The sequence below is a fragment of the Mesoplodon mirus genome, assembly GCF_964341445.2.
Source record: "Mesoplodon mirus genome assembly, chromosome: 7".
NCBI lineage: Eukaryota > Metazoa > Chordata > Mammalia > Artiodactyla > Ziphiidae > Mesoplodon > Mesoplodon mirus.
The window spans coordinates 52,918,924-52,932,214 of NC_138983.1; the positions used below are offsets into that span (position 1 = coordinate 52,918,924).

Consider the following 13,291-nt stretch of genomic DNA (forward strand, 5'->3'; position numbering starts at 1 on the left):
TTATTTATTTATTTATTTAACTTATTTATTTTTGGCTGCATTGGGTCTTAATTGCTGCACGCAGACTTTCTCTAGTTGTGGCTAGCAGGGGCTACTCTTCGTTGTGGTGCGCGGGCTTCTCATTGCGGTGGCTTCTCTTGCTGCAGAGCACAGGCTGTAGGCGCGCAGGCTTCTGTAGCTGTGGCTCACGGGCTCTAGAGCACAGGCTCAGTAGTTGTGGCACAAAGGCTTAGTTGCTGTGCGGCATGTGGAATCTTCCCAGACCAGGGATCGAACCCATGTCCCCTGCATTGGCAGGTGGATTCTTAACCACTGTGCCACCAGGGAAGTCCCTCTATTCTTAATTTATTTTTTTTCTCTTTTACACCTTTGTTGGAGTATAATTGCTTTACAGTGTTGTGTTAGTCTTGCTGTATAACAAAGTGAATCAGCTGTATGTATACATATATCCCCATATCCCCTCCCTCTTGCGTCTCCCTCCCACCCTCCCAATCCCACCCTTCTAGGTAGTCAAAAAGCACGGACCTGATCTCCCTGTGCTATACAGCTACTTCCCACTAGCTATCTGTTTTACATTTGGTGTTGTATGTATGTCAGTGCTACTCTCTCACCTCGTCCCAGCTTCCCCTCCCTGCCCCATGTCCTCAAGTCCATTCTCTATGTCTGCGTCTTTATTCCTGTCCTGCCCCTAGGTTCTTCAGAAACCTTTTTTTTTCTTTTAAGTTTCCATATATATGTGTTAGCATACAGTATTGGTTTTCCTCCTTCTGACTTACTTCACTCTGTATGACAGGTTCTAGGTCCATCCACCTCACTAAAAATAACTCAGTTTCATGTCTTCTTATGGCTGAGTAATATTCCAACATATATAATGCCACTTCTTCTTTATCCATTCATCTGTCGATGGACACTTCGGTTGCTTCCATGTCCTGGCTATTGTAAATAGAGCTGCAGTGAACGTTGTGGTACATGACTCTTTTTGAATTATGGTTTTCTCAGGGTATATGCCCAGTAGGGGGATTGCTGGGTCGTATGGTAGTTCTATTTTTAGTTTTTAAGGAACCTCCATACTGTTCTCCATAGTGGCTGTATCAATTTACATTCCCACCAACAGCACAGGAGGGTTCTCTTTTCTCCACACCCTCTCCAGCATTTATTGTTTGTACATTTTTTCATTATGGCCATTCTGACCTGTGTGAGGTGATACCTCATTGTGGTTTTGATTTCCATTTCTTTAATGATTCCTGATGTTGAGCATACTTTCATTTGTTTTTGCGCAGTCTGTATATCTTCTTTGGAGAAATGTCTATTTCGGTCTTCTGCCCGTTTTTGGATTGGGTTGTTTGATTTTTTTTTTTTTTTTTTTTTTTTGTGCGGTATGTGGGCCTCTCACTGTTGTGGCCGCTCCCGGTGTGGAGCACAGGCTCCGGACGCGCAGGCTCAGTGGCCATGGCTCACGGGCCCAGCCGCTCCGTGGCATGTGGGATCTTCCCGGACCGGGGCACAAACCTGTGTCCCCTGCATCGGCAGGCGGACTCTCAACCACTGTGCCACCAGGGAAGCCCGGGTTGTTTGATTTTGATATTGAGATGCATGAGCTGCTTGTGTATTTTGGAGATCAATCCTTTATCACTTGCTTCGTTTGCAAATATTTTCTCCCATTCTGAGGACTGTCTTTTTGTCTTGTTTATGGTTTCCTTTGCTGTGCAAAAGTTTTGAAGTTTCATTAGGTCCCATTTGTTTATTTTTGTTTTTATTTCCGTTACTTTAGGACGTGGGTCAAAAAGGATCTTGCTGTGATTTATGTCATAGAGTGGTCTGCCTATGTTTTCGTCTAATAGTTTTATAGCATCTGGCCTTACATTTAGGTCTTTAATCCATTGTGAGTTTATTTTTCTGTATGGTATTAGGAAGATTTCTAATTTCATTCTTTTACATGTAGCTGTCCAGTTTTCCCAGCACCACTTATTGAAGAGGCTGTCTCTTCTCCATTGTATATTCTTGCCTCCTTTGTCAAAGATAAGGTGACCATATATGTGTGGGTTTATCTCCAGGCTTTCTATCCTGTTCCATTGATCTATATTTCTGTTTTTGTGCCAGTACCATACTGTCTTGATTACTGTAGCTTTGTAGTATACTCTGAAGTCAGGGTGTCTGATTCCTCCAGCTCCATTTTTCTTTCTCAAGATTGCTTTGGCTATTCAGGGTCTTTTGTGTCTCCATACAAATTTTAAGATTTTTTGTTCTACTTCTGTGAAAAATGCCATTGGTAGTTTGATAGGGATTGTATTGATTCTGTAGATTGCTGTGGGTAGTATAGTCATTTTCACAGTGTTGATTCTTCCAATCCAAGAACATGGTATATCTCTCTGTCTGTTTGTATTGTCTTTAATTTCTTTCATCAGTGCCTTAAGTTTTCTGCATACAGGTCTTTTGTCTTCTTGGGTAGATTTATTCCTAGGTATTTTATTCTTTTTGTTGCAGTGGTAAATGGGAGCATTGCCTTAATTTCTCTTTCAGATTTTTCATTGTTAGTGTATAGGAATGCAAGAGATTTCTGTGCATTAATTTTGTATCCTGCTACTTTACCAAATTCATTGATTAGCTCTAGTAGTTTTCTGGTAGCATCTTTAGGATTCTCTATCATGTCATCTGCAAACAGTGACAGCTTTTCTTCTTCTTTTCTGATTTGGATTCCTTTTATTTCTTTTTCTTCTCTGATTGCCATTGCTAAAACTTCCAAAACTATGTTGAATAATAGTGGTGAGGGTGGACACCCTTGTCCTCTTCCTGATCTTAAAGTAAAATGGTTTCAGTTTTTCACCATTGAGAATGATGTTGGCTGTGGGTTTGTCATATATGGCCTTTATTATGTTGAGGTAGGTTCCCTCTATGCCTACTTTCTGCAGAGTTCTTATCATAAATGGGTGTTGAATTTTGTCAAAAGCTTTTTCTGCATCTATTGAGATTATCATATGGTTTTTCTCCTTCAATTTGTTAATAAGGTGTATCCCATTGATTGATTTGCATATATTGAAGAATCCTTGCATTCCTGGGATAAACCCCACTTGATCTTCATGTACCATCCTTTTAATGTGCTGTCAGATTCTGTTTGCTCGTATTTTGTTGAGGATTTTTGCATCTGTGTTCATCTGTGATATTGGCCTGTAGTTTTCTTTTTTTGTGACATCTTTGTCTGGTTTTGGTATCAGGGTGATGGTGGCCTTGTAAAATGAGTTTGGGAGTGTTCCTCCCTCTGCTGTATTTTGGAAGAATTTGAGAAGGATAGGTGTTAGCTCTTCTCTAAATGTTTGATAGAATTCACCTGTGAAGCCATCTGGCTCTGGGCTTTTGTTTGTTGGAAGACTTTTAGTCACATTTTCAACTTCAGTGCTTGTGATTGGTCTGTTCATATTTTCTGTTTCTTCCTGGTTCACTCTTGGTAGGTTGTACTTTTCTAAGCATTTGTCCATTTCTTTGAGGTTGTCCATTTTATTGGCATAGTGTTGCTTGTAGTAGTCTCTCATGATGCTTTGTATTTCTGCAGTGTCAGTTGTTACTTCTCCATTTTCATTTCTAATTCTGTTGATTTGAGTCTTCTCCCTTTTTTTCTTGATGAGTCTGGCTAATGGTTTATCAATTTTTTTTATCTTCTCAAAGAACCAGCTTTTAGTTTTATTGATCTTTATTATTGTTTTCTTCATTTCTTTTTTATTTATTTCTGATCTGATCTTTATGATTTCTTTCCTTCTGCCAACTTTGGGGTTTTTTTGTTCTTCTTTCTCTAATTGCTTTAGGTGTAAGGTTAGGTTGTTTATTTGAGATGTTTCTTGTTTCTTGAGGTAGCATTGTATTGCTATAAACTTCCCTTTTAGAACTGCTTTTACTGCATCCCATAGGTTTTGGGTTGTCGTATTTTCATTGTCATTTATTTCTAGGTAGTTTTTGATTTCCTCTTGTATTTCTTCTGTGATCTCTTGGTTAATTCGTAGTGTATTCTTTAGCCTCCATGTGTTTGTATTTTTTACAGTTTTTTTTTCTGTAATTGATATCTAGTCTTATAGCGTAGTGGTCGAAAAAGAGGCTTGATATGATTTCAATTTTCTTAAATTTACTGAGGCTTGATTTGTGACTCAAGGTATGATCTGTCCTGGAGAATGTTCCATGTGCACTTGAGAAGGTAGTGTATTCTGTTGTATTTGGATAGAATGTCCTATAAATATCAGTTAAGTTCATGTTTAACTGATAAAGATGGACTTAACTGATATTAAAGCTTGTGTTTCCTTATTTATTTTCATTTTGGATGATCTGTCCATTAGTGAAATTGGGGTGTTTAAGTCCCCTAGTGTGATTGTGTTACTGTCGATTTCCCCTTTTATGGCAGTTAGCATTTGCCTTATGTATTGAGGTTTTCCTATGTTGGGTGCATAAATATTTACAGTTGTTTTATCCCTTGATCATTATGTAGTGTCCTTTTTTGTCTCTTGTAATAGTCTTTATTTTAAAGTCTATTTTGTCTGATATGAGAATAGCTACTCCACCTTTCTTTTGATTTCTGTTTGCATGGAGTATCTTTTTCTATCCCCTCACTTTCAGTCTGTATGTGTCCCTAGGTCTGAGGTGGGTCTCTTGTAGATAGCATATATACGGGTCTTGTTTTTCTATCCATCCAACCATTGTATGTCTTTTGGTTGGAGCATTTAATCCATTTACATTTAAGGTAATTATCGATACGTATGTTTCTATTACCATTTTAATTGTTTTGGGTTTGTTTTTGTAGATCTTTTCCTTCTCTTGTGTTTCCTGTCTAGAAAAGTTCCTTTAGCATTTGTTGTAAAGTGGGTTTGGTGGTACTGAGTTCTCTTAAGTTTTGCTTGTCTGTAAAGGTTTTAATTTCTCTGTTGAATCTGAATGAGATCCTTGCTGGTAGAGTAATCTTGGTTGTAGGTTTTTCCCTTTCATCACTTTAAATATATCCTGCCACTCCCTTCTGGCTTGCAGTGTTTCTGCTGAAAGATCAGCTGTTAACGTTATGGGAATTCCCTTGTAAGTTTTTGTTGCTTTTCCGGGAAGCTACTTTAAATATTTTTTCTTTGTTTTTAATTTTTGATAGTTGGATTAATGTGTGTCTTGGCATGTTTATCCTAGGGTTTATTCTGAATGGGACTCTGCACTTCCTGGACCTTCCTGGACTTGATTGACTAGTTTTTGACTATAATCTCTTCAAATATTTTCTCTTACCCTTTCTTTTTCTCTTCTTCTTTTGGGACCCCTATCATTTGAATGTAGGTGCATTTAATATTGTCCCAGAGGTCTCTGAGACTGTCCTCAATTCTTTTAATTCTTTTTTCTTTATTCTGCTCTGAGGTAGTTATTTCCACCATTCTGTCTTCCAGGTCACTTATCTGTTCTTCTGCTTCAGTTATCCTGCTATTGATTTCTTCTAGAGTATTTGTAATTTCATTTATTGTGTTGTTTATCACTGTTTGTTTTCTCTTTAGTTCTTCTAGATCCTTGTTAAATGCTTCTTATATTTTCTCCATTCTCTTCCTGAGATTTTGGATCATCTTTACTATCATTACTCTGAATCCTTTTTCAGGTAGACTTCCTATTTTCTCTTCATTTCTTTGGTCTGGTGGGTTTTTACCTTGCTTCTTCATCTGCTGCATATTTTTTCTCTGCTCTCTCATTTTTTTTTAACTTACTGTGTTTGGAGTCTACTTATCGCAGGCTGCAGGTTCATAGTTCCTCTTATTTCTGGTGTCTACCCTCAGTGGGTTAGATTGGTTCAGTGGCTTGTGTAGGCTTTCTTGCAGGGGGACTGGTGCCTGTGTTCCGGTGGGTGAGGCTGGATCTTGTCCCTCTGGTGGGCAGAGTCTTATCTGGTGGTGTATTTTGGGGTGTCTGTGAACTTAGTATGACTTTAGGCAGCCTCTCTGCTAATGTGTGGGGTTGTGTTCCTGTCTTGTTAGTTGTTCGGCATGGGGCGTCCAGCACTGGAGCCTGCTGGCCATTGGGTGGAGCTAAGTCTTAGTGCTGAGATGGAGATCTCTGGGAGAGCTCTCGCTGATTAATATTACATGGGGCCAGGAGGTCTCTGGTGGTCTAACATCTTGGACCCTTTCCCCTAATGTTTTTCAAAAAACCTTGATTTCTTATATTTGTATTGACAAATATATTTGAATGGAAACATTTAATGTAAAACCTTAAAATAAAACTTTCTTTTAAATTGATAAGTGACTGGGACTGTTATTCAGAATCTTTGTGTGTCCAATTTTCTGTTTTTGGTAATTAATTATTTAGAATTTATTCTTTTAATTCTCACAATTTATATTAAGTTTGAAAATATCGGGATTTATAACTACAGTAGGGATAACTAATAGATATATATCAACTGGTTTATGAAAAACCCCTTTAACTGTAACTCGTCTTTGTTTTTGCTCAGATTTAGCAGATTTTTGTTAGTGGTCATTTATTAATGTTTCGAAGAGATAATTCATAGAAATTCATAATAATTGTTTGGGTCAGGTGAGCTCAACTTTCATGCCCTAAGGATAAACATTAAATGAGCTGTTGGGGGAGTGTTTTATAAGCATCCTTTCCTCATATTATAATATGGTTTTCCATGTAGTTAATTTACTAAATTAAGATCAACAAAATGTTCCTGAAATAAAATATACTCACCATCTTCCCCTATGAATAACATACATTAAATGAGGTTCTGTTCAGTATGTTTTACCACCACTTCTAATTCCTATATCAAACTTGCATAGTTGTTAAAGACATATTGTCTTCTGCTTTGTAGATGAAGAACATATGACAGAGAAAAATTATTATGGTTATTACTAATCAGTCATACGCGCTTAAAACAACTTCTAGTTTACACTGTTTTAAGTAGATTATACCCCAGTGCATGATGTGAGAGAAAGAGCATTGATTTTATAGTTAATAACTGTTTGAATCTGGGTTCCTCTGCTTATCATCTGTAGGCAGATTACTTAATTTCTCTGATACTCTTTCCTAAAATGAAGATGATAATACTTCCCTGTTCAGTTGTTCTGAGAACTATAAGAGAAATCATACTAGGGCCATAGTACATGCTTGATAAAAATTTGTTCCTTTTCTCCCAGTTAAACTATTGTCTTTTCTTACAACTTCTGTCCTCAAAGATTGAAACTTAGTTTCTTTATAAAAGAAATATTTATCAGCAGGAAGAGAAAAGGGCAAATTTGCTAGGCAACTTTTCCCAAATATGCAGTAATGTTTGGGATCATTAATAAAACATTGGGTTTTTGACTCTGATTTCAGGTAATTAAAGCCAAATTCTAAACACCTGATTGTCACACTAATGTTCCTTTATTTCATTAAACTAATAGATTTCTATCACATGCCTTCTTGTGTAATTGGCACTGTGTTGAGCAATGGGGGATATGGTAGTGAATAGTACAGCTCTCACATCTCTAGATGAGCTTCATGCACTTGTGGAATCCTTTATATTTTAAGTAGTAGCTCTTAGTTGTAATTAATGTGCGTATTTTCTGGGGAAGTACCATAGTTTCAGTAGATTCTCAATGTGTCCTGTGACACGACGGTATTTCAGTTAGCTTTAACGTGACATACTGGTACTGTTTTGGGCAAATGTAGTGAACCGTTTTATCCATATAGGTCTCTCATTTTTGTGAAGGTTGAATGCAAAAGCATTATGTTATTATTCTTTCCTTTCCCGAAAGTTGAGATCTTAGTTGTCATTAAAATACATTAGGTACCCAAAATAATGTAGGGCATCATTTCATTTGGCACTGATGAGAATCTTCCTGGAGTATAGTATTTAGATTTGGATGCCAAACTCTAAGAAGAATATTAATATAGTATAATGAGTTATGTATGAGGAGAACCACAAAGAAGATGATTTAATGAAATGAAAATACTTTATCTAGCAGAAATTTAGGGAGATATAACTGTCTGTATACATTTAAAGAATTGACTTGTGTAAGAGTATTTCTTTCATGGGCTGAACCAGCATCAGTGGATACAAATTATGGGGTAGTAGAACTGAACTTATAGAAGTGAAAACATTTGCTCTTCCTATATAGTGGAGATAATTATCTTAAGGCTGACAGATACTGTTAAAAACATTTTCTAAACTTGCAGGTTTATGTTAAGTAGAGTTTATGAGGAGGCAGTCATCTTTTTAGCAAGAAATACCTTTGGAAATTGAGGTAGTAAGTTAAGAGAAGTAAAGCAAATAGAATTTTGACTTTATAATTTAATAGATTGCACTTGGGTATTTTTCTTTACTAGTGAATATTATTTTTTACTAGTGAAATAAAAAGCCTGTTTCTCTTGTTTAAAGCTGTTTGTTTAAAGTAAAACTTAGTTTCTTGGAAATTTTGGTGTTGGAAACATGTTTCTGCCTAATCACTAAAAGAAAGCAATGTGAGAAAAATTATCTAGTATCTAGAACTCTATTTTTTTAAGCTGTAAGTCAGTCTTCTTAAGGATTGATAAATGTATAAATTAACTGAACTTTACAATATAAAAATCAAATGGAATATTTCTTCGAAAAATAGGAAGCCATCAAAAAAGAGAGGATTTTACATATTTGACCGTCTGAAAATCGAATACCTAGAAACATACAGTGTCTGCTCTCAGACCACGATGAAGTTAAACCAGAAATCAATAACAGAAAGATAACTGTAAAATCCCCGGATAGTTGGACATTAAACAGTACACTTCTAAATAACACATGGGTCAGAAAATATCTCAAGAGGATATTTTATCATCATTTTTATTTTATTTTATTTTATTTATTTATTTTTGGCTGCATTGGGTCTTTGTTGCTGTGTGCGGGCTTTCTCTAGTTGTGTCGAGCGGGGGCTACTCTTCGTTCCGGTGCGCGGGCTTCTCATTGCGGTGGCTTCTCTTTGTTGCAGAGCACGGGCTCTAGGTGCGTGGGCTTCAGTAGTTGTGGCGCACGGGCTTAGTTGCTCCGTGGCATGTGGGATCTTCCCGGACCAGGGCTCAAACCTGTGTCCCCTGCATTGGCAGGCGGATTCTTAACCACTGCGCCACCAGGGAGGTCCTCAAGAGGATATTTTAAAATATTTTGAATTAAATGAAAATAAATACGCAAATTACCAAAATTTGCAGTTGAAAATTCGCAGTGAAAACAGTGGTTAGAGGGAAATTTATAGTATTGAATATATGTGTATAAATCAAAGGCTAGTTCTTTGAAAAGATCAATAAAATTTATGAGCCTCTAGCCAGGCTAAGAAAACAAAGAAAGGGGACACAGATTACTAATATCAGAAATGAAAAAGAAGACATCACTGTATATCCCATGGACATTAAAAGGCTAATAAAGGAATGCTGTGAATAACTCGATTCCCACAGATTTGATAACCTAGATGAAATGTACCAATTAATTGAAAGGGACAATCTGCTAAATCTCACAACAGAAGAATAGATAATATGCACAAGTCTCTATTAAAGAAATTGGATCAGTAATTAACCTACTAAAATGGAACACCAGGCTCAGGTGGGTTCAGTAGTGAATTCTACCAAACATTTATGGGAGAAATTATACCAATTTTCTTCAGTCTTTTTCAGAAGATAGAAGGAGAGAGAATAATTCCTAGCTAATTATGTGAGGCCAGCATTACGTTAATACGCAAACCAGACAAAGATATTATAAAGAAAATTATAGACCAGTATCTCTCATGAACATAAAGACAGAAATTTTCAAAAAATATTAGCAAGTTAAATCCAACAATGCATAAAAGGTATAATACACCATGACCAAGTGGGATTTATCCCAGGTATACAAGGCTGGTTCAATATTTGAAAACCAGTTTTCACACATCACCAGGTTAAAGAAGAAAATATCACATGATCATGTCAATACATACAGAAAAATCATTTGATAAAACTCAACACCCTTTCATGATTAAAACTCTCAGTAAAGTAGGAAGAGATGGAAACTTCCTTGATTAAAAAATATATATATTGGGAATTCCCTGGCGTTCAGTGGTTACGACTCTGCAGTTCCACTGCTGGGGGGCCCCAGTTTCCATCCCTGGATGGGGAACTAAGTTTCCGTGAGCCATGTGACGTGGCCAAAAACACCCCAAAAAACAAACAAACTGATTTGCTATGGAGGCAGAGAATAAATCCTATACAAAATTGGAGGATTTCCAGTACTTGTGTTTCAATAAAAGTGAAGGAGCGTCTAATAGATTTGTTAACTGAATATTTAATTAAAAATTATTTTTTAAAAAATCTACAAAAACCTACATATAACATCTATTTAATGAGGAGAAACTTGAAGTTTTTCCCTTTAAGATCAGGAACAAGGCAAGGGTATCTGCTCTCTTCATTCCTTTTCAACATCATACTGGAAGTTCTAAGTAATGCAGTAAGATAAGAAAAGGAAATAAGAGATACACAGATTGAGAAGGGAGGAATAAAACTCGTTTTTTGCCAATGACATCATTGCCAATGACATGTAGAAAATCTGAAAGAATCAACCAAAAAATCTCCTGGAACTAATTTGTGATTATAGCACTGTTGCAGGATAAAATGTTAATACACAAATGTCAATCACTTTCTTATATACCATCAGTGAATGTGTAGAATCTGAATTTAAAAACATAGTACCTTTACATTAGCTTCTCTAAAACTGAAATACCTAGGTTTAAATCTAACAAAATATGGAAAAATGTATATGATGAAAACAAAATTCTAATGAAAGAAATCAAGAATCAATAAATGGAGAGATATTCCATGTTCATGGACAAGAACACTTAATATTGTCAAGATGTCACTTCTTCCCAACTTAATCTGTAGATTTCACTGCAATCCCAATCAAATCCCAATCAAAATCTCAGCAACTTATTTGTGGATATCAAGAAACTGACTCTAAAATTTATAGGCAAAAGACCTAGAATGCACAGTGTTGTAGAAGAACAAAGTTGAAGTACTGACAGTACCTGAGTCCATGACTTACTATAAAACTATCGTAATGAAGAGAGTGTGGTATTGGCAAGAGAATAGACAAGTAGATCAGTGGGACAGACTAAAGAGCACTGAAATAGACACACATAAATATAGTTAACTTACATTTGACAAAGGCGCAAAGGCAATACAGTGGAGAAAAGATAGTCTTTACAAATGGTGCTGGCACAACTGGACATTCACATGCAAAAAATTGAATCTAGACACAGACCATTACAACCTTTAGAAAAATTAACTCAAAATGAATCACAGACCTACATGTAAAATGCAAAACTATAAAACTCCAAGAAGATAACATAGAAGAAAATCTAGATTACCTCAGGTTTGATGATAACTTTTTTGATGCAATACCAAAGGTGCAATCCATGAAAGAAAGAATTGATATTCTGGACTTCATTAAAATTTAAAAATTTCTGCTCTGTGAAAGACAGTGTCAACATAATGCAAATATAAGCTACAGAATGGCAGAAAATAATTTACAAAAGCCATATCTGATAGAGGACTGTTATTCAAAATATACAAAAAACTCTTCAAGTCCAACAGTAAGAAAACAAACAACCTGATTTATAATGGGCCAAAGACCTTATCAGACAGATGGCGAATCATCACAGGAAAAGACGCACCATTGTCCTGTTTCATCGGGGAAATGTAAATTAAGACAACAGTGAGGTATTACTAGACACCTATTACAGTGGCCAGAATCAAGAACACTGATAACACCAAATGCTGGTGAGAATGTGGAGCAATAGGAGCTTTGATTCATCGCTGATGGGAATGCAAAATGGCACAGCCACTTTGGAAGACAGTTTGCTGGCTTCTTACAAAATTAAACATTACCATATGGTCCAGCAATCATCTTCCTTGGTATTTGCCCAAAGAATTGGAAGACTTACGTCTATACAAAAACCTGCACGTGAGTGTTTATAGCAGCTTTACTCATAACTTGGCAAAACTTGAGAGCAACTAAGAATATCCTTCAGTAGGTAAATGGATAAACTGAGGTGTATCCAGACAATGGTATATTGTCTAAAACAAAACAAATGAGCTGTGAAGCCATGAACAGACACGGAGGTTAAATCATATTAATAAAAAAAAGAAGGCAGTCTGAAATTAACTGTATGACTTCAACTATATGATGTTCTGGAAGACATAAATCTATGGAGAAAGTAAAAAGAACAGTGGTTGTCAGGGTTTAGAGAGGAATGAGGGATGAATCGGTGAAGCACAGAGAATTTTCAGGGCAGTAAAACTACTCTGTCTGATACTATTGTAATGATGGATGAGTGTTGGTATATATATGTCCAGACCCGTAGGTATGTGTCAGGATAGGTTCATCAACTGTAACAAACATAATCTTAAGAATGGAGGAAGCTGTGCATTGGCATGGAATACATGTGAAATCTCTGTACCTTCTCAATTTTGCTTAGACCCTAAAACTGCTCTTAAAAAATTAAGTTCTTGGGCTTCCCTGGTGGCACAGTGGTTGAGAGTCCGCCTGCCAATGCAGGGGACAGGGTTCGTGCCCCAGTCCGGGAAGATCCCACATGCCGTGGAGTGGCTAGGCCTGTGAGCCATGGCTGCTGAGCCTGCGCGTCCGGAGCCTGTGCTCCGCAATGGGAGAGGCCTGCGTACCGCAAAAGAAAAAAAAAAATTAAGTTCTTAAGTTTTTTTTAAATTTAATGCTATAACATCATAGTTTTAAAACTTCTGCAATTTCCATTCCTGTGTGTGTGAAATTTATAATATAAATATATATGAGATGGATAGATAGGAAGTGGTTAACTGAAATATAATTGTTTGAACAATTAGATTTAGTAAGTTACTTACAAAATAGTAAAAATCGTTAAGTTTCATTGAATCAACATTGCCAACATTGGCAATGAAATTGCCAACATTTGAACATTTTAACCTATAAAACCGGCAGTTATGTATGGCTTAAGCAAGTATTATGTTTCAAAAACAAAAATGTTTGAGCTCTAGCCAGTGTCCCACTCATTTCAACTAATGTTCGAAACATAATTGCCGTGAAAGAATAGTATTTGTTATAGTTATTTCATCACTACTTTAGTCCTCAATGAAAGAGGATAAAGTACAGAAAAATATTTTCTATGTCTGATGAAATAACATGCTATAAGTGATATTATGCTAGGGGATATGTCAAGCAATTTTCTTTAGGAATGTAGAAGAGGAGCAAAAAATATGAATACCATGAAGTGTTAGTTATTGGTTATTAATGATCAGAGAATTTTAGCACATCTTAGACCAGACTTCATTAGGC

General features: G+C 36.3%; 1 protein-coding gene across 3 annotated transcripts in view; it reads left to right on the forward strand.

Moving 5' to 3' along the window:
• RSF1 (remodeling and spacing factor 1) overlaps nucleotides 1-13,291 on the forward strand; it is a 175,629-nt gene that overhangs the window by 100,938 nt on the left and 61,400 nt on the right. The window lies entirely within an intron of this gene.